The sequence below is a fragment of the Heterodontus francisci genome, chromosome 4, assembly GCF_036365525.1.
Source record: "Heterodontus francisci isolate sHetFra1 chromosome 4, sHetFra1.hap1, whole genome shotgun sequence".
Classification (NCBI taxonomy): Eukaryota; Metazoa; Chordata; class Chondrichthyes; order Heterodontiformes; family Heterodontidae; genus Heterodontus; species Heterodontus francisci.
The window spans coordinates 76,922,927-76,945,243 of NC_090374.1; the positions used below are offsets into that span (position 1 = coordinate 76,922,927).

Genomic DNA, 22,317 nt, shown 5'->3' on the forward strand with positions numbered 1-22,317 from the left:
ACCGTACCTTCTTCATGAAGAATATCCTTATTGATTGCTGTGGATTCCAAGCTGCGGACATCTTCTGCCTGCAGGACTTCCCCAGCAGTGGATAATTCAACGTGACGTTCAAGAACGTGGTGGGATGCATCAAGTTCCTGAAGGTGTTCAAGGAGAAAGGAAACCAGGCTCCTCTGTCGATCTTCACAGTGGAGCCACTCTTCACGCTGCCGTTGTAACGCGACCGGGTGGTGACAATTCACTTCTACAACCCCCATATTCCTGTCGTGGATGTACTCACCTTCCTCACCAGGTATGGTGAGGTGGTGGGCAGCAGCACTGATGTCAAGGACCCATTTGGGATTTGGACCAGCAAGCGGCAGGTCAAGGTGACCTTGAAGGTCGATGCCAACGAAGCCATCATCCATCCTCCCTCCAGCTTTGCTATTGGGGGAAGTCGAGGCTTCTTGGTCTATGCAGGGCAGCCCAGAGTTCGTCGCTCTTGTGGCAAATCTGGTCACGTGGCAGCTAACTGCAGCACAGTCATCTGCAAGAAGGAAGGCCATCAAACCAAGGACTGTAAGCAGAGTAAGTGCTGCAACCTGTGCAGTGAGGCAGGCCACCTCTACAAAACTTACCCCAAATGCTGCCTCAGTTATGCTCAGGCGGCAAGGTCCAAGGAAAGGCCGGGGGAAGGAATGGTGAATGCGTCTGGTGCTGGGAAGGAGACAAGCAGCCCTCTCCACAGCGAGGAAAGTCTACCTGAGAAGGAGAAGAAAGGGGAGGCAGCTGCAACCAGCGACCCAACACCTACCCCGTTCCTGGAAACCCCTCTACAGACAGAATCAATGGAGGTGGAGGCAGCAGATGGACAAACTAGTCAGAGGCAAGTGGTACAAAGGAAAACCACAAAGAAAAAACCTCCAAAAACGGAACAGGCCACCACCCAAACCAGTGGCAAGAGGAGGCTACCGTCTGAGACAGACTATGGCAGCTCCTCTTCATTGGATGAGGAAGGGCCGGAATGACGGCACCTGTAAAAGAAGTGGCAGAACTCAAAGGAGCTGGAAGATAAAGCCCCCCAGCTCCTGGGCACTGGAAGCTGTGATGGGCCCAGCACACCCCAAAACCAAAGCACCGAACCCAGCGACCTGTCCAGCACACCCCAGTTCTGGGACACCGAGAGCAACGAAGCGTCAGGCACACTCCAGCTCCGGGAAGCCGGGAGCAGTGATGTCTTCGTGGAGGAACAGAGGGTAAGACACCAACAGCAGAGGACAGCCCAAGCCTTGCTGCCTACAAGATCCCCCCGATGTTACCGCAGCAGAACAAACCCCCCCATGAGAAACAAGGAGGGGTTTCTGAGCCCAACGAATATGAAACAGCTTGTGTACACTATGGGCATGCAGGAACAAGGGCTGGGACTGGCAAGGACAACTGGTGTGGGAAGCAACAACCAACTTAAAAATGGGTATAAAGATTGCTTCAATTAACGTGCGTAGCATTAAATCCACTACGCGATGTGTTTCGACCTTGGACTACCTCGCCAAGGTCAAAGCCGACCTGCTGTTTCCGCAGGAGTGTGGAATACCACACCTCAGCACCTACAGGCAATGGTTGCGATGGTGGTCCCACGGGCCATCGATCTGGTCAGGGGGTAATGATTCCCGTTCCATCGGCCTGGGTATTCCTCTGCGGGGAGATAACATCACCATCTCCGAAGTTAAGGAGGTGGTGGGCGGTCGCCTCCTCATAGCAGATGTAATGTACAACAATGCTCCGCTCTGGTTGATCAACGTGTATGCCCGGTTCAATGCAGCGAGCGGCTGACCGTCTTCCAGCAGCTCCCACTGCTGCTAGCGACATCCAGGCCAGTCATTCTAGGTGGTGACTTCAACTGCATCATCGCTACAGCTGGACGATCCAGCAGGGACAACAGCAAACTGGACGCTACATCCAGATTCCTGATCGAAACAGTAAAAGATGCCAAGCTGTATGATGTCTTCAGCAAACCTGCAGACGGAGCGCAGCGTAGATACACCTGGTCAAGACCGGACGGGTCTGCCCGTTCCAGGATTGACTTCCTGTTTGTGTCCCGTGCTTTCATGGTCAGATCTACCGACACCAAGCCGGTGTTCTTCTCTGACCATTGCCACTTACTGGCCGACCGTCACTTACAGGACGACCAGCGGGTTGGCAGGGGGGCATGGATGCTCAATGCTACACTGCTAACCCCAGAGAACGTTGAGGAACTCAAAAGGGATTACAAAGGTTGGAGAACCGTGAAACCCCTCTTCGAGTCTCCAGTTCACTGGTGGGAGGTGATCAAGCAGAACATCAAGAGTTTCTTTATCTTCAAAGACGTTCAGAGGGCGAGAGAGAGACAGAGGGAAATGTCCCGACTCCAGAAAAGAATGCAAAATCCGCTCCAACTGCAGTCGATGGGGGTCGAGGTCAAGGAGCATCTCCAAGAGGTGAAGAGCCAGCAGGCCTCACTCTTTGACACGGAGGCCTCCAAGATCATCTTCCGGTCAAGAGTCCACTCCGTTGAGCAGGATGAGATGTGCTCGCGTTACTTCTTCCAAAAGGTACACAGAGAGAGCTCTGTGATCAGAAGCCTGAAGGAAGAGGATGGCTCGGTAACGTCTTCGCAGTCCGACACACTAAGGATCAGCAAATCCTTTTATGCTGGGCTGTACGACATGAAGACCTCGGACAGCATGGCCTCCCAGTCCTTCCTGTCATCTATCACGGATGTCATCGATGACAACATGGGGGAAACACTGGACAAACCGCTAACTCTGGATGAGCTGACAAATGCCGTCAGGTCCTTCGAGATGAGTAAAATTCCTGGAAGCGACGGCTTACCAGTTGAGTTGTATTCGGCTCTGTGGGACTGGGTTGGCCCGGACCTGCAGGAAGTATACGAGAATCTTCTTCTGGCAGGCAGCATGTCAGAATCCATGAGGAAAGGCATCATCACCCTCATCTACAAGTGGAAGGGGGAGAGGGCGGAAATCAGAAATTGGCGGCCCATCTCACTGCTTAATGTTGACTACAAGATTCTGTCCAAAGTCATCGCGAGTCGGGTCAAGTTTGCTCTGGAGTTGGTGATTCACCCTGACCTGTACCTGGCAGGAAGATCTCTGATAGTCTCGCGCTACTCAGGGATACGATCGCCTATGTATGGGACAGGAGGGTGGACACCTGCCTCATCAGCTTGGACCAAGAGAAGGCTTTTGACAGGATATCGGATACCTACATAATGGACGTGCTCTCCAAAATGGGGTTTGGGGAGGGAATCTGCAATTGGATCAAACTGCTCTACACAAACATCAGTAGCACAGTCTCAATCAATGGGTGGGAATCAGAAAGTTTCCTGATCCAATCTGGAGTCAGACAGGGCTGTCCTCTCTCCCCTGTCTTGTTTGTTTGCTGTATCGTACCTTTTGCTGAGTCCATTAGGAAAGATGCAAGCATAAGAGGGGTGACAATCCCAGGCAGCGAAGGCACTCAGGTAAAAGCCTCCCTGTACATGGACGACGTCGCTGTCTTCTGCTGGGATCTGCTATCCGTTCGCAGACTGATGAGCATCTGCGACCAGTTCGAACTGGCCTTGGGAGCCAAAGCCAACCACGGCAAGAGCGAGGCCATGTTCTTTGGCAACTGGGCCGACTGATCCTTTGTCCCCTTCACCATCAGGTCAGACTACATGAAGGTGCTAGGGATATGGTTCGGAAGGGCTGGAGCATGTGCCAAAACCTGGAAGGAGTGGGTAGCCAGGGTACACCATAAACTGAGCATGTGGGAGCAGCGATCTCTTTCCATTGCGGGTAAAAACCTGGTCATCAGGTGCGAGGCGCTCACGTTGGTGCTGTATGTGGCACAGGTCTGGCCCATACCCCACTCCTGCGCCGTGGCGGTCACCCAGCCATTTTCTGCTTTATCTGGAGATCTAAAATGGACCGGGTCCGGAGGGGCACGATGTTCAAACCTCTGGATAAGAGCAGGAAAAATGTACCCAACGTCACCCTCATCCTGATGACCACTTTCTTGTGCAGCTGCATCAAGCTGTGCGTAGAGCCCCAGTACGCAAACACCAAGTGTCACAACGTGCTGAGGTTCTGTCTGTCCCCGGTGTTGTGAAGGATGGGCCTGGTCACATTGCCGCAGAACGCTCCATCCAATTGGACCGTGCTGTACCACCTATCCTTCGTGGGAAAGTTTCTGTGGGAAAACACCTTTGACCACCAATCCATCAGGCAGTGGTCTGCATGGAATGTCCTCAAGGCCCTACAGGAAAAGGAGATGGTGGATCCTGTCGGATGCGTCCTTGACCAGACTGCCAAAGCTTGGCTGGTGGTGAGAAGGGCCCTCCCCGTCAGATCCTTCCTGCACGCCCGAATTCTCACCCCCTCCGTACGCTGCTCTCAAGGTGGCTGCGGTGGGGAAGAGACAGTTGCCCACCTCCTTCTGGAATGTGTCTTTGCAAAGCAGGTATGGAAAGAGATACAATGATTTTGTCAAGGTTCAACTCATGCAGCTCAGAAACACAGGAGTCTGTGCTCTACGGGCTGTTCCCAGGGACGCACACCTAGATAAACATTAACTGCTAGTGGAGGACCATCAATTCGGTGAAAGACGCTCTTTGGTCTGCCCGAAACTTGCTGGTCTTCCAGCGCAAAGAGTTGTCTACGACCAAGTGTTGCAGACTGGCACGTTCCAAGGTCCCGGACTACGTGCTGAGGGACGCACTAAAGCTTGGGGCAGCCGCTGCAAAGGTTCAATGGGGAAAGACCACTGTGTAAGGTCCTCCCACCAAAGTGATCTGAGGGGCTGGACCCATGGGAAACCCCTCGGGCTGCATACACCAAATATGGGGTTGTTGTAAAATGTACATGGCAGGGAAAATCGAATGGAAGGATTACTGAGGCAACTCAGTACTATATTGAAGAAAACTGATTTCCTTTGCACTTTTTGAAATGTCGACTTGGTGCTGTTTTGAACTGATTTGTAATGCATTTTTTTTTACAGATTTTTATGAATAAAGTATATTTTTGGGGAAAAAAACCTAAGCTCTGGAATACCCTCCCTATACCTCTCTGCCTTGCTTTCCATCTTTAAGACACTCCTTAAAACATACCTCTTTGACCAAGTTTTTGGTCATCTGACCTAACATAGGTAGAAAAAGGAATGTGGCCTGCAGTCAGAATTTAAGGAGCTAGGTAGAAAATTAGCAAGCAGGACCTCAAAAATAGTAATCTCCAGATTATTCCCAGTACCATGTGCAAGTGAGTACAGGACTAGGAGGATATGACAGATAAATGCATGGCTGGAAAGTTGGTGCAGGAAGGAGGGCTTTAGGTTCTTGGGACTTCGGGACTAGCTCTGGGGGAGATGGGACCTGTACAGGCCGGACTGGTTGCACCTGAACAGAGCCGGGGACTGAGTTCCTCGGGGGACGTTATCCTAGTGCTGTTGAGGAGGGTTTAACGTAGTTTAGCAGGGACTTGAGGGTAGATTCAGTTGGGACAATATCAGAAATGAAAATGGAAGGCATAAAATTAGTGCATGGGTCTGGAAGGCAGAGGTTAGAAAATAAAAACAAGGGTTTGGCAGTGCTCAAGGTTATATACTTCAATGCAAGGAGATTAGCAAATAAAGCAGACGAGCTGAGGGCACAGATAGACATGTGGCAGTATGATATCATATCTATTACAGAAACATGGCTTAAAGAGGGACAGGAAAGGCAGCTCAATGATCCTGGTTACAGGGTTTTCAGACGCAATAGGGAGAGGGATAAAAAAGGAGGGGTGTGGCAATTTTGGTCAAAGAAATAATTACAGCTGTGAGAAGGGATGATACGTTAGAAGGATCATCAAATTATACCATATGGATTGAGCTAAGGAACAAAAAAGGGGCTGTCACATTGCTGGGAGTGTACTATAGACCCCCAAACAGTTGGCAAATGTCTGAGAAGTGCAAAGACAATAGTAGGGGATTTTAACTACCCCAATATAAACTGGGATTGTTTTAGTGTGAAAGGAATTGAGGGAGCAGAATACTTGAGGTGCATTCAGGAGAATTTTTTCGGCCAGCATGTAGCAAGCCCAACAAGAGAGGGTGCAGTTTTAGACATAGTTTTAGGAAATGAAGCTGGGCAGAAGTAAGGAGTGGCAGTGGGATAGCATTTTGGTGGTAGAGATCATAATTCAGTCAGTTTTAACATAATTATGGAAAAAGACAAAGATAGAACAGGAGTTAAGAGTTCTCAATTGGTGCAAGAACAATTTTACTAAACTGAGGAGTGATTTAATGAAAGTGGATTGGAAACAGTTACTTGAAGATATATCAGTGTCAGAGCAATGGGATGCATTCAAAAGGGAGATTCAAGGGGTTCAGAGTAAGCATGTTCCCACAAAGAAAAAGAGTGTGACAGCCAAATCTAGAGCCCCCTGGATGTCAAGGAGCTTACGGGGTAAGATAAGGCACAGATATCTGCGTGATAAAGAAACTGGATACTGCAAAGGCCATGGGTGCTGACAACATTCCAGCAATAGTACTGAAGACCTGTACTCCAGAACTTGCCATGCCACTAGCAAAGCTCTTCCAGTACAGCTACAACACTGGCATCGAACCAGCAATGTGGAATATTGCCCAGGTAAGTCATGTGCACAAAAAGCAGGATAAGTCCATCAGTCTACTCTCAATCATCAGTAAAGTGATGAAAGGTGTTGCTGACAGTGCTGTCAAGCAACAGTTGCTGAGCAACAACCTGCTCAGTGATGCTCGGTTTAGTTCTGCCAGGGCCACTCAGTTCCTGATCTCATTACAATCTTGGTTCAAACATGAACAAAACAGCTGAACACTAGAGGTGAGGAGAGAGTGACTGCATTTGATATCAAGGCAGCATTTGACCAAGTATGACATCAAGGAGCCCTAGCAAAACTGGAGTCAATGGGAATCAGGGGAACAATCTCCACTGGTTGGAGTTGTATCTAGCACAAAGGAAGATGGTTGTGCTTCTTGGTGGTCAATCATCTCAGCTCCAGAACATCACTGCAGGAGCTACTCAGCGTAGTGTCCTAGGCCCAACCATCTTCAGCTGCTTCATCAATGACCTTCCTTCAATCATAAGGTCAAAAGTGGGGATGTTCGCTGATGATTGTACAATGTTCAGCACCATTCGCAACTCCTTGTATACTGAAGCAGTCTTGTAGAAATGCAGCAAGACGTGGGCAATATCCAGGCTTGGGCTGATAAGGGGCAAGTAACATTCACACCACACAAGTGCCAGGCAATGACCATCTCCAACAAGACAGAATCTAACCATCTCCCCTTGACATTCAATGGCATTACTAATGCTGAATCCCCCAATGTCAACATCCTTGGGGTTACCATTGACCAGAAACTGAATTGGAGTAGCCATATAAATACCATGGTTACAAGCACAGGTCAGAGGCTAGGAATCCTGTCGCGAGTAACTCACTTTCTGACTCCCCAAAGCCTGTCCACCATCTACGAGGCTCAAGTCAGGTGTGTGATGGAATACTCGCCACTTGCCTGGATGGGTACAGCTCCAACAACAATCAAGAAGCTCAACACCATCCAGGACAAAGCAGCCCGCTTGATTGGCAACCAACCACAACATTCACTCCCTCCACCACCGACACACAATGGCAGCAGTGTGTACCATCTACAAGATGCACGGCAGCAACACACCAAGGCTCCTTAGACAGAGCTTCCCAAACCCGTGACCTCTACCAGATAGAAGGACAAGGGCAACAGATGCATGGGAACACCACCACCTGCAAGTTCCCTTGGAACTCATGTTTAACCAATTTATTGGAGTTCTTTGAGGGAGTTACATGTGCTGTGAATAAAGGGGAACCGGTGGATGTATTGTACTTAGTGTGTGTGGAATCAGAGGAGATAGGGGAAGCGTTAAATGAATATTTTTCGTCAGTATTTACAGTAGAGAAAGAAAATGTTGTCGAGGAGAATACTGAGATACAGCCTACTAGGCTAGATGGGATTGAGATTCACAAGGAGGAGGTGTTCGCAATTTTGGAAAGTGTGAAAATAGATAAGTCCCCTGGGCCAGATGGGATTTATCCTAGGATTCTCTGGGAAGTCAGGGAGGAGATTGCAGAGCCGTTGTTGTTGATCTTTATGTCATCATTGTCGACAGGAGTAGTGCCGGAAGACTGGAGGATAGCAAATGTTGTCCCCTTGTTCAAGAAGGGGAGTAGAGACAGCCCTGGTAATTATAGACCTGTGAGCCTTACTTTGGTTGTGGGTAAAATGTTGGAAAAGGTTATAAGAGATAGGATTTATAATCATCTTGAAAAGAATAAGTTCATTTGCGATAGTCAGCACGGTTTTGTGAAAGGTAGGTCGTGCCTCACAAACCTTATTGAGTTTTTCGAGAAGGTGACCAAACAGGTGGATGAGGGTAAAGCCGTGGATGTGGTGTATATGGATTTCAGTAAGGCGTTTGATAAGGTTCCCCACGGTAGGCTATTGCAGAAAATACGGAAGTATGGGGTTGAAGGTGATTTAGAGCTTTGGATCAGAAATTGGCTAGCTGAAAGAAGACAGAGGGTGGTGGTTGATGGCAAATGTTCATCCTGGAGTTTAGTTACTAGTGGTGTACCGCAAGGTTCTGTTTTGGGGCCACTGCTGTTTGTCATTTTTATAAATGACCTGGATGAGGGTGTAGAAGGGTGGGTTAGTAAATTTGCGGATGACACGAAGGTCGGTGGAGTTGTGGATAGTGTCGAAGGGTGTTGTAGGGTACAGAGGGACATAGATAGGCTGCAGAGCTGGGCTGAGAGATGGCAAATGGAGTTTAATGCGGAGAAGTGTGAGGTGATTCACTTTGGAAGGAGTAACAGCAATGCAGAGTACTGGGCTAATGGGAAGATTCTTGGCAGTGTAGATGAGCAGAGAGATCTTGGTGTCCAGGTACATAAATCCCTGAAAGTTGCTACCAAGGTTAATAGGGCTGTTAAGAAGGCATATGGTGTGTTAGCTTTTATTAGTAGGGGGATCGAGTTTCGGAGCCACGTAGGGAGAGACGAAGTATTAATGGACTTATCGTCCTTGAAAGTGGATAAATCACTAGGGTCAGATGAAATGTACCCCAGGCTGTTAAAAGAAGTCAGGGAGGAAATAGCAGAGGGTCTAACCATCATTTTCCAGTCCTCACTAGGTGTGGTGTCGGAGGATTGGAGTAATGCTAACATTGTACCTTTGTTTAAAAAGGGAGCGAGGGATAGACCGAATAATTACAGGGCAGTTAGTCGAACCTCAGTAGTGGGCAAATTATTATAATCAACTCTGAGAGACAGGTAAACTGTCACTGAGAAGGCATGGATTAATCAAGGATAGTCTACATGGATTTGTTAAGGGAAGATCTTCTCTAACTAATTTGATTGAATTTTTTGAAGAAGTAACAAGGAAGATTGATGAGGGTAGTGCAGTTGATGTGGTCTACATAGATTTTAGCAAGGCTTTTGACAAGGTACTACATGGCAGACTGGTTAAAAAAATAAAAGCCATGGGATCCATGGAAATGCAGCAAGGTGGATACAAAATTGGCTCAGGAAACAAAGGGTAATTGTTGATGGGTGTTTTTGCGACTGGAAGGCTGTTTCGAGTGGGGTTCCGCAGGGCTCAGTACTGATACCCCTGCTTTTTGTGCTATATATTAATGATTTGGATATAAATGTAGTGGGCATGATCAAGAAGTTTGCAGATGACTCAAAAATTGGCCGTATGGTTGATAGTGAGGAGGATAGCTGTAGACTGCAGGAAGATAACAATGAATTCCAGCATTCCGGAGGACTACATCGGCAGACTCGGAGGGCGGAGTTCCGGACCAGTAAGTATAAAAAACTTACCTCGGGGATTCTCGGAGCAGACTCGGAAGGCGGAGTTCCAGAGCAATAAGTTACCTCGGGTGGGGAAAAAAAACTGAAAAAGTGACGTCACAGGAAAGCAGTGACCTGATTGGCTGGTAGGGAATCTGTACCGAATTTGAAAATAAAACTGATAAAAATTGATTAAAACCCTAATTAACTAATAAGTAGAGTAACTAAACCAGAGGGAGGAGATTACTGTATTTAGTTAGCATTTAATATTTATAGTAGAAATCTAGCACGAGGGACCAGATAGTTAATTATAACAATTTAGTAAGGATTTAATAAGTATTTATTTATTTAATATTAATTAACTAATTAGTGCTAGAAATGACACTTAGAGGGGTGAAGTGCTTCACCTGTGAGATGTGGGAAGCCCGTGACGCTTCCAGCGTTCCGGAGGACTACATCTGCAGGAAGTGTACCCAGTTGCAGCTCCTCACACACCGCATGGATCGGTTGGAGCGGCAACTGGATGCACTTAGGAGCATGCAAGTGGCAGAAAGTGTCATAGACAGGAGTTTTAGAGACGTGGTTACACCCAAGGTGCAGGCAGATAGATGGATGACCGCTAGAAGGGGCAGGCAGTCAGTGCAGGAATCCCCTGTGGCTATCCCGCTCTCTAACAAGTATACCGTTTTGGATACTGTTGGGGGGGTGGCCTATCAGGAGAAAACAGCAGCAGCCAGAGCAGTGGCACCACGGCTGGCACTGTTGTTCAGCAGGGAGGGACAAAGCGCAGAAGAGCAATAGTTATAGGGGACTCAAAAGTCAGGGGCACAGATACGCGCTTCTGTGGACGTGAAAGAGACTCCAGGATGGTATGTTGCCTCCCTGGTGCCAGGGTCAAAGATGTCTCTGAACGGACAGGGGGCATTCTGAAGGGGGAGGGTGAACAGCCAGAGGTTGTGGTACACATCGGTACTGACGACATAGGCAGGAAGAGTGATGAGGTCCTGCAGGGGGAGTTTAGGGAGTTAGGTAGAAAGTTAAAAAACAGGACCTCCAGGGTTGTAATCTCGGGATTACTCCATGTGCCACGTGCCAGTGAGGTTAGAAATAGGAAGATACTGCAGCTAAACACGTGGCTGAACAGCTGGTGAAGAAGGGAGGGTTTCAGATATCTGGACCATTGGGATCTCTTCAGGGACAGATGGGACCTGTACAAGAAGGACGGGTTGCATCTAAACTGGAGGGGCACAAATATCCTGGCTGCGAGGTTTGCTAGCGTCACTCGGGAGGGTTTAAACTAGTGTGGCAGGGGGGTGAGAACCAGAGCAGTAGGACAGCAAGTGAAACAACTGAAGGGGAACTAGTAAATAAGGCCAGTAAGACTAAGAGGAAGAGCAGGCAGGGAGATGTTGTGGAGAACAGCGGGACTGGTGGTCTGAAGTGCATTTGTTTCAATGCAAGAAGTATAACAGGTAAGGCAGATGAACTTGGAGCTTCGATTAGTACTTGGAAATATGATGTTGTTGCTATTACAGGGACTTGGTTGAGGGAAGGGCAGGATTGGCAGCTAAATGTTCCAGGATTTAGAAGCTTCAGGCGGGATAGAGGGGGATGTAAAAGGGGTGGGGGAGTTGCATTACTGGTTAAGGAGAATATCACAGCTGTACTGTGGGAGGACACCTCGGAGGGGTCATGCAGCGAGGCAATATGGGTGGAGCTCAGGAATAGGAAGGGTGCAGTCACGATGTTGGGGGTTTACTACAGGCCTCCCAACAGCCAGCGGGAGGTAGAGGAGCAGGTTTGTAGACAGATTTTGGAAAGATGTAAAGGTAACAGGGTTGTAGTGGTGGGTGATTTTAACTTCCCCTATATTGACTGGGACTCACTTAGTGCTAGGGGTTTGGATGGGGCAGAATTTGTAAGGAGCATCCAGGAGGGCTTCTTTAAACAATACGGAGATAGGCCAATTAGGGATGGGGCCGTACTGGACCTGGTATTGGGGAATGAGCCTGGCCAGGTGGTTGAAGTTTCAGTAGGGGAGCATTTCGGGAACAGTGACCATAATTCCATAAGTTTTAAGGTACTTGTGGATAAGGATAAGAATAGTCCTCGGGTGAAGGTGCTAAATTGGGGAAAGGCTAATTATAACAATATTAGGCAGGTACTGAAGAATTTAGATTGGGGGCGGCTGTTTGAGGGTAAATCAACATCTGACATGTGGGAGTCTTTCAAATGTCAGTTGATTAGTATCCAGGACCAGCATGTTCCTATGAGGAAGAAGGATAAGTTTGGGAAGTTTCGGGAACCTTGGATAACGCGGGATATTGTGAGCCTAGTCAAAAAGAAAAAGGAAGCATTCGTAAGGGCTTGAAGGCTAGGAACAGACGAATCCCTTGAGGAATATAAAGACAGTAGGAAGGAACTTAAGCAGGAGGTGGTGTTGGGTGTCTTGCAAAGCATTAAGGTAAAGAAGTCCCCAGGGCCTGATGGGATCTACCCCAGAATACTGAGGGAGGCAAGGGAAGAAATTGCTGGGGCCTTGACAGAAATCTTTGCATCCTCATTGGCTACAGGTGAGGTCCCAGAGGACTGGAGAATAGCCAATGTTGTTCTTTTGTTTAAGAAGGGTAGCAAGGATAATCCAGGAAATTATAGGCCGGTGAGCCTTACGTCAGTGGTAGGGAAATTATTAGAGAGGATTCTTTGGGACAGGATTTACTCCCATTTGGAAACAAATGGACTTATTAGTGAGAGGCAGCATGGTTTTGTGAAGGGGAGGTCGTGTCTCACTAATTTGATTGAGTTTTTTGAGGAAGTGACAAAGATGATTGATGAAGGAAGGGCAGTGGATGTTATCTATATGGACTTCAGTAAAGCCTTTGACAAGGTCCCTCATGGCAGACTGGTACAAAAGGTGAGGTCACACGGGATCAGAGGTGAGCTGGCAAGATGGATACAGAACTGGCTCGGTCATAGAAAACAGAGGGTAGCAGTGGAAGGGTGCTTTTCTGAATGGAGGGATGTGACTAGTGGTATTCCGCAGGGATCAGTGCTGGGACCTTTGCTGTTTGTAGTATATATAAATGATTTGGAGGAAAATGTAGCTGGTCTGATTAGTAAGTTTGTGGACGACACAAAGGTTGGTGGAGTTGTGGACAGTGATGAGGATTGTCAGAGGATACAGCAGGATATAGATCGGTTGGACACTTGGGCGGAGAAATGGCAGATGGAGTTTAATTCGGACAAATGTGAGGTAATGTATTTTGGAAGGTCTAATGCAGGTGGGAAGTATACAGTAAATGGCAGAACCCTTAAGAGTATTGACAGGCAGAGAGATCTGGGCGTACAGGTCCACAGGTCACTGAAAGTGGCAACGCAGGTGGATAAGGTAGTCAAGAAGGCATACGGCATGCTTGCCTTCATCGGTCGGGGCATAGAGTATAAAAATAGGCAAGTCATGCTGCAGCTGTACAGAACTTTAGTTGGGCCACACTTAGAATATTGCGTGCAATTCTGGTCGCCACACTACCAGAAGGACGTGGAGACTTTGGAGAGGGTACAGAAGAGGTTTACCAGGATGTTGCCTGGTCTGGAGGGCATTAGCTATGAGGAGAGGTTGGATAAACTCGGATTGTTTTCACTGGAATGACGGAGGTGGAGGGGCGACATGATAGAAGTTTACAAAGTTATAAGCGGCATGGACAGAGTGGATAGTCAGAAGCTTTTTCCCAGGGTGGAAGAGTCAGTTACCAGGGGACATAGGTTGAAGGTGCGAGGGGCAAAGTTTAGAGGGGATGTGCGAGGCAAGTTCTTTACACAGAGGGTGGTGAGTGCCTGGAACTTGTTGCCGGGGGAGGTGGTGGAAGCAGGTACCATAGAGACGTTTAAGAGGCATCTTGACAAATACATGAATAGGATGGGAATAGAGGGATACGGACCCCGGAAGTGCAGAAGGTTTTAGTTTCGGCAGGCATCAAGATCGGCGCAGGCTTGGAGGGCCGAATGGCCTGTTCCTGTGCTGTACTGTTCTTTTTTCTTTGTTTGTTCTAATTGGCCAATGAACAAGTATCCTCTTTCTGTGCCGTAAACTTTCTATGATTCTAATATCTCATTACGTAGCGCTGTGTCATTGTTTGTTTTATAATGCTCCTGTGAAGTGCCTTGCGATGTTTTATTACATTAAAGGCACTATATAAATTTAAGTTGCTTTTGTTGTTGAGTCAATGCCACCAATTAACTTAAGCTAACCTGCTCATCTTTTAAAAAAAGAGATAGAGCAGTTTCAGGTACCAAGAACACATATCAGGAATATGGCTGAATTCACATCGTACAACCCAGACAGGAATTCATGGATCCACAAATCAGATGGCACCCAAACTCCGCATATAGGGGGAGGCAAAGGCATAGTGGTAATGTCACTGGACTAGTAAACCAGATGCCTAGGCTAATGCTCCAGGGACATGGGTCCTGGATCCCATGAAGTCTCATGGCATCAAACATGGGCAAGGAAACCTCCTGCTGATTACCACCTACTGCACCACCTCCCCCACCAACCCCCCCCCCCCCCCCACCTCGGCTGATGAATCAGAACTTCTCCATGTTGAACACCAATTGGAAGAAGCACTAAGGGTAGCAAGGGCATAGAATGTACTCTGGGTGGGGAACTTCAATGTCCATCACCAAGAGTGGCTCGGTAGCACCACTACTGACCAAGCTGGTCGACTCCTAAAGGACATAGCTGCTCGACTGAATCTGTTGCAGGTGGTGAGGGAACCAACAAGAGGGAAAAAGCTACTTGTCCTCACCAATCTACCTGTTGCAAATGCATCTGTCCTGACAGTATTGGTAGGAGTGACTACCGTACAGTCCTTGTGGATTGTCTTCACACTGAGGAGACCCACCATCATGTTGTGTGGCACTACTACTGTGCTAAATGGGATAGATTTCCAACATATCTAGTAACTCAAAACTGGCTGTGCATGAGTCGCTGTGGGCCATCAGCAGCAGGACTGTATTCAACCACAATCTGTAACCTAATGGCCTGGCATATTTCCCACTCTACCATTACCTTCAAGCCAGGAAACCAATCCTGGTTCAATGAAGAGTCCAGGAGGGCATGAAAGGAGCAGAATGAGGTGTCAGCCTGGTGAAATTACAACACTGGACTACTTGCAAGCCAAACAGCGGAAGCAGCATGTGATAGACAGGGCTAAGCAATTCCACATCCAATGGATCAGATCTAAGCTCTGCAGTCCTGCCACATCCAGTCGTGAATAGTGATGGACAATTAAACAACTAACAGGATGAACAGGCTCCATAAATATCCCCATCCTCAATAATGGGGGAACCTAGCACATCAGTGCAAAAGATATGGCTGAAGCATTTGCATCCATCTTCAGCCAGAGGTGCCGAGTGGATGTTCCATCTCAGTCTCCTCCCGAGGGTCCCAGCATCACAGATGCCAGTCTCCAGCCAATCTGATTCACTTCACTTGATATCAAGAAATGGCTGAATGCACGAGATACTATAAGCCCTGACAACATTCTGGCAATAGTACTTAAGACTTGTTCTCCAGAACAAGCCAAGTCCCTAGCCAAACTCTTCTAGTACAGCTACAACACTGGTATCTACCCAGCAATGTGGAGAGTGGCACAAGTATATCCTATACACAAGAAGCAGGACAAATCAAACCCAGCCAATTACCTCCCCATCAGTCTATTGTCAATCATCAGCAAAGTGATGTTATGGGTTGTTGACAGTGCTATCAAGTGGCACTTGCTTAGCGATATCCTGTTCACTGACGCTGTTTGGGTTCCGCCAGGACCACTTAGCTCCTGACCTCATGACAACCTTTGTCCAAACATGGACAAAAGAGCTGAACTCCAGAGGTGAGGTGACATCAAGGCAGCCTTTGACTGAGTATGGCATCAAGGAGCCCTAGCAAAACTAGAGTCAGTGAGAACTGGGGGAAAACTCTCCGCTGGTTCATGTCATACCGAGCACAAAAGATGGTGGTTGTGGTTGTTGGAGGTCAATCATCTCAGTCCCAGGACATCACTGCAGGAGTTCCTCAGGGTAGTGTCATAGGCCCAACCATCTTCAGCTGCTTCATCACCTTCCCTCCATCATAAGGTCAGAAGTGGGGATGTTCGCTGATGATTGCACAATGTTCGTGACTCCTCAGAATTTTTTTTTTATTTATTAATTTCATGGGATGTGGGAGTTGCTGGCTATGTCAGCATTTATTGCCCATCCCTAATTGCCCTTGAGAAGGTGGTGGTGAGCTGCCTTCTTGAACCGCTGCACTCCATGTGGGGTAGGTTCACCCACAGTGCTGTTAGGAAGGGAGTTCCAGGATTTTGACCCAGCGACAGTGAGGGAACGGCAATACAGTTGCAAGTCAGGATGGTGTGTGGCTTGGAGGTGAACTTGCAGATGGTGGTGTTCCCATGCATCTGCTGCCCTTGTCCTTCTAGGTGGTAGAGGTAGCGGGACAGGTGTTCAAAGAGGTAGATTTTCAGCAGTGTCTTCATGAAGGACAGAGAGGTAGACAGGTTTAGGGAAGGAATTCCTGAGGCAGGTACAGCCACAACAGCACATGGTGAGGTGAAAGCAGTCGGCAAGGAACAAGGAACCAGAATTGGAGGAACAAGAAAACACAGGAGGACTATCGTGCTGGAGGGGGTTTGAGATAGTGAGGGACCAGACCGTGGATCAACACAGGTCAGAATTTAAATTCAAGATGCTGTTGGATCCAGAACCAAAGTAGGTCAGCGAATACGGGGGTGATGAGTGAATGGGATTTGGTGTGAGTTAGCATACCCATTGATTTTAAAACAACAGAACTCTCAAAAACATAACTTTAAAAAAATATACAGCTTCTTAAATTGTATATCCTCATTCAGTCAACTCTTGCTCAAATTGGGTATTTCATGACGAATCTGAATAGTTTTAAATTGTGCAGGTTAGCCACATGAATCTGACTAAGAACTGCCCTATGTAGAACAGGAGTGGAAAAGCAGCCATGTTGCTCAGTACAGTGCTTTCAAATTTGATTTCAGCGAGAGGGAAGTATTGTATGTGGTGGAGACGCGGAATGCTGCAACACCATTTAAAGATGTGGACCAGTCTTTAGTGAACGACACAAAGTCAAAATGGGTCACATTTGCGGGTAAGCAGTGAGAACATTACCAGCTCTCTTAGAGTCGCTGCCGGTAATGGGGCGAGTGCTTTCCAGTCGAGTTCAGCAGGGAACCTGCAGCGAAGAGCTGCACTCTGAACAGGGAGGCGAGGCGCTGCACTCCCTCACCCTCTGTTTCTGGCCATGAATGGAACATGTATTTTCTTTTAATATGCTGCACTCCATGTAATTGTATTTTTAAAAAAACTTTACCTTTCGAAACAAGGCAGCATTTTCAGGCAGATGGAAGACTTCTCAATTGTGAAAATGAACTGTTTCCTGTTGATTCCGTGCATCCATCAGAAGTGAAAGTGAAAATGGAATAATCGCAAACAACCCTTTGCATGCTCGATAACTTTGTACTATTGCACCTTACTCTGCAGCACCTTGTGATTTATATATATATGTATTTAAAGTCGGATGTGCAAATCATATAAAACATAATTTGAAACCCCAAAAGTGTAGTAACAATGCTGGATTTGTTCGTCAATGGAAAGATCACCACCGCCTGGTTTCAGGAACCTAAATCATTAGGGCCTCGATTTTCCTACAGGTTTGACTCAAAAATGCTGCCCTCATTTTGCTGATGTAAAGTTATACTGAAGTATCCTCCAAATCTCTTTCGAATAAGCCTAACTGTAACAAACAAAAAAGCAAAATACAGCGGATGCTGGAAATCTGAAATATAAACAGAAAATGCTGGAAATACTAAGCAGGTCTGGCAGCATCTGTGGAGAGAGAAGCAGAGTTAACTTTTCAGGTCTATGACCTGTCATCAGAACAGCAGCCAGGTGGCCACAATGGGTCAGAGGTGAGGCCAACCGTAGAGACAAGAAGACAACAAGAGAGAGGGCCTGAAAATGTAAGACGGAGGCCCGGGTAAAGGAAAAATTCAGTAAAACTGCCTAAACTGTGTACCTTCTACTTACTTCAATATCTCTTCCCCTCCCCTGTCAGCATTCCGAAGGGATTGTTCCCTCCACAACACCTTGGTCCACTCCTGCATTACCCCCAACACCTCGTCCCCTTCCCACAGCACCTTCCCATGCAATCGCAAGAGGTGTAATACCTGCCCTTTTACCTCCTCTCTCCTCACTATCCAAGATCCCAAACACTCCTTCCAGGTAAAGCAGCGATTTACTTGTACTTCTTTCGGTTTAGTATATTGTATTCACTGCTCAAAATGCGGTCTCCTCGACATTGGGGAGACCAAACGCAGATTGGGTGACCGCTTTGTGGAACACCTCCGCTCAGTCCACAAGCATGACCCCCAAGCTTCCGGTGGCTTGCCATTTCAACACTCCCCCTGCTCTCATGCTCACATCTCTGTCCTGGGCTTGCTGCAGTGTTCCAAGCTTGAGGAACAGCACCTCATTTTCCGATTAGGCACGCAACAGCCTACCGGACTGTATAGAATACATTGAGTTCAATAATTTCAGAACATGAGACATATAAGATAATCAGAGGGTTAGATAGGGTGGATAGTGAGAGTCTTTTTCCTCAGATGGTGATGGCAAACATGAGGGGACATAGCTTTAAGTTGAGGGGTGATAGATATAGGACAGATGTTAGAGGTAGTTTCTTTACTCAGAGAGTAGTAGGGGCGTGGAACGCCCTGCCTGCAACAGTAGTAGACTCGCCAACTTTAAGGGCATTTAAGTGGTCATTGGATAGACATATGGATGAAAATGGAATAGTGTAGGTCAGATGGTTTCACAGGTTGGCGCAACATCGAGGGCCGAAGGGCCTGTACTGCGTTGTAATGTTCTAATTCTAATGACTGGCCCTTTTATTATTTTTATTTTATTTGATTCCATCTTTTTTTGTTTTTTACCGTGTGCCTGCCTACAGGTTTTTTTCATGTTTGTGATTCTGGCTAGGGCTGCTCATTATTCTGTCATTAATACTCCCTCTGCACTAATGCTTTGTCTTTCACCACACCATTAGCACACTCTCTTTGCCTTTGCCCCATGACCTCCTTGTCAGTTAATCTCTCCGGCCCTCTGTCCTGTCACACACCTTCCCTTTTGTTCTCTTTTCCCTCACCTCTGCTTTATTTGCTTAAAACCTATCACATTTCTAACCTTTGCCAGTTCTAATGAAAAGTCACTGACCTGAAACGTTAACTCTGCTTCTCTCTCCACAGATGCTGCCAGACCTGCTGAGTATTTCCATCACTTTTCTGTTTTTATTTCAGATTTCCAGCATCTGCAGTATTTTGCTTTTATACTAATCCTCATTTGTCTGGTTCTTGTCTTGTTGATACATGTTCAAGGATTTGTCAGTGATGGTCAGGCACCTTATTCACTGTAGGCTGACCAATTTCATATTCAAATCATTCTTTGACAATAAAGTATGGTTATTCACGTTACACTCACATGGTTTCCTTTTGGGTGGCGCAGTGGTTAGCACCGCAGCCTCACAGTTCCAGCGACCCGGGTTCGCTTCTGGGTACTGCCTGTGTGGAGTTTGCAAGTTCTCCCTGTGACCGCGTGGGTTTCCTCCGGGTGCTCTGGTTTCCTCCCACATGCCAAAGACTTGTGGGTTGATAGGTAAATTGGCCATTGTAAAAAAAAAAAATGCCCCTAGTGTAGGTAGGTGGTAGGAGAATTGAGGGAAGGTGGGGTTGTGAGAGGGAAAAAATGGGATTAATGTAGGATTAGTATGAATGGGTGGTTGATGGTCGGCGCGGACTTGTTGCGCCGAAGGGCCTGTTTCGGTGCTGTATCTCTCTATGATGTTATGACTTTTACTTCCTGTGATTTTGTGACCTACAGTGGCTCCTGATCCAGCAATGCCTCGATTTTAAAATTCTCATCCTTGTTCTCAAATCTCTTTGCGGCCTCACTGTCCTCTATCTCTTCAGGCACAAAACCCTTCAAGATTTCTGTGTTTCTCCAATGCTTCATGATTGGCAGTTCAGATTGCTAGCCTCTGCAGTATTTTGCTTTGCTCAAGTTAGAATTAGATAGAATGATAGAGCACAGAAGGAGCCGTTGAGCCCATGTCCGCCCAGGAAAGAGAGAGCGCGGGCCAGCAGATGCTACCTACAGTGGCAGTGGTTCTTGAAGCAACCGGGGGGCGGGCTGTGTTGGTGGTGCTCCAGGCCACTGTCCTGGTCTTGGCCTGAAGTAGTGGCTTGCCCCAGGAACTGCAGCCCAGGTTCAGCTGCTGGTTTTGGGGGAGTAGTTTTGGGGAGAAAGGCCTTCATCTTAGTGAGAGTTCCAGTTAAAGGGCATGGGATTAAAGAGTAGAATTCATCAATACAGGGGAATTAGTGAGACCCATTGAGTCTAAAGTATTCCACTTTCCCTATTTTAGATGCAATTTTGGAGATTTGATATGCTCAGACAACAAAGTTTTGAAGTGCAAAGTTGGAGAGCTCATTTGTGCAATGGGTTGGGCATTGATTGTTTATCTTTGGAGCCTGGACTTTAATCCAGCCTAGATACAGCAGCCTTTGGGACTCCTGGAACCTAGTAGGGTTCCTATTAGGGCTGGACTCACATCACAAACTTGGCATGAATTGGCAATTTAACTCGGTTGGCATGTGTAGGAAATAATGGGGAACACATTGAATTGAAGGCTGATAAATCCCCAGGGCCTGATAATCTGCATCCCAGAGTACTTAAGGAAGTGGCTCTTGAAATAGTAGATGGCATTGCTGGTCATTTTTTAAAATTCTATGGACTCTGGAAGTGTTCCAATGGATTGGAGGGTAGCTAATGTAACCCCACTATTTAAAAAAGGAGGTAGAGAGAAAACAGGGAATTATAGACCGGTTAGCCTGACGTCAGTAGTGGGGAAAATGCTGGAGTCCATTATAAAAGATGTAATAGCAGAGCACTTGGAAAACAATGACAGGATCAGACAAAGTCAAGATGGATTTACGAAAGGGAAATCATGCTTAACAAATCTACTGGAATTTTTTGAGGATGTAACTAGTAGAATAGATAAGGGAGAACCAGTGAATGTGGTGTATTTGGACTTTCAGAAGGCTTTCGATAAGGTCCCACATAAGAGATTAGTGTGCAAAATTAAAGCACATGAGATTGGGGGTAAGGTACTGACTTGGATAGAGAACTGGTTGGCAGACAGGAAACAAAGAGTAGGAATAAACGGATCTTTTTCCAAATGGCAGGCAGTGATTAGTGGGGTACTGCAGGGATCAGTGCTGGGACCCCAGCTGTTCACAATATATATTAATGATATAGATGAGGGAATTAAATGTAATATATCCAAGTTTGCAGAGGACACAAAGCTGGGTGGGAGTGTGAGCTGTGAGGAGGATGCAGAGAAGCTCCAGTGTGATTTGGACAGGCTGAGTGAGTGGGCAAATACATGGCAGATGCAGTATAATGTGGATAAATGTGAGGTTATCCAATCTGGTGGCAAAAACAGAAAGGCAGATTATCTGAATGGCGATAGATTGGGAAAGTGGGAAGTGCAGCGAGACCTGGGTGTCCTTGTGCACCAGTCGCTGACAGTAAGCATGCAGGTGCAGCAGGCAGTTAAGAAGGCAAATGGTATGTTGGCCTTCATAGCGAGAGGATTCAAGTACAGGAACAAGGATGTCTTACTGCAATTATACAAGGCCTTGGTGAGACCACATCTGGAGCATTGTGTGCAATTTTGGTCTCCTTATCTGAGGAAGGATGTTCTTGCCATGGAAAGAGTGCAGCGAAGTTTCTCCAGACTGATTCCTGGGATGGCATGACTGAAATATGAAGAGAGATTGGGTCGATTATGCTTGTATTCGCTAGAGTTTAGAGGAATGAGAGGGGATCTCATAGAAACCTACAAAATTCTAATAGGACTGGACAGACTTGATGTAGGAAGGATGTTCCCGATGGCAGAGGAGTCCAGGACCTGGGGTCACAGTCTAAGGATAAGGGGTAAGCCATTTAGGACTGAGATGAGGAGAGATTTCTTCACCCAGAGAGTGGTGAACCTGTGGAATTCTCTACCACAGAAAGCAGTTGAGGCCAAATCATTAAATATATTCAAGAAAGAGTTAGATATTGTTCTTAGGGCTAAAGGGATCAAGGGATACGGAGAAAAAGCGGGAACAGGGTACGGAGTTTAGATGATCAGCCATGATCGTATTGAATGGCGGTGCAGGTTCAAAGGGCTGAATGGCCTACTGCTCCTCTTTTTTCTATGTTTCTACATGAGGGGATAACAGGTAGGATTTTTAAAAAGATTGTTGTAAAGCATTTTCAGATGCAGTAATACAGTTTTTGTAAAGAGCCCTGACATATTAGAGATTACATAAGTCACTAG

At 47.0% G+C, this 22,317-nt stretch overlaps 1 protein-coding gene across 5 annotated transcripts in view; it reads right to left on the minus strand.

Moving 5' to 3' along the window:
• The window catches only part of LOC137369100 (endoplasmic reticulum aminopeptidase 1-like), a 171,501-nt gene that overhangs the window by 121,589 nt on the left and 27,595 nt on the right, over positions 1–22,317 (minus strand). The window contains exon 1 of one of the 5 annotated variants that reach the window (XM_068029746.1): positions 17,248–17,346. The exons of 3 other annotated variants lie outside the window; for them this stretch is intronic. The gene's annotated coding sequence lies outside the window, so the exon portion shown is untranslated. Of the gene's footprint in view, positions 1–17,247; positions 17,348–22,317 lie in introns of those variants that run through there. One more of the 5 variants, XM_068029750.1, reaches the window with a different exon arrangement.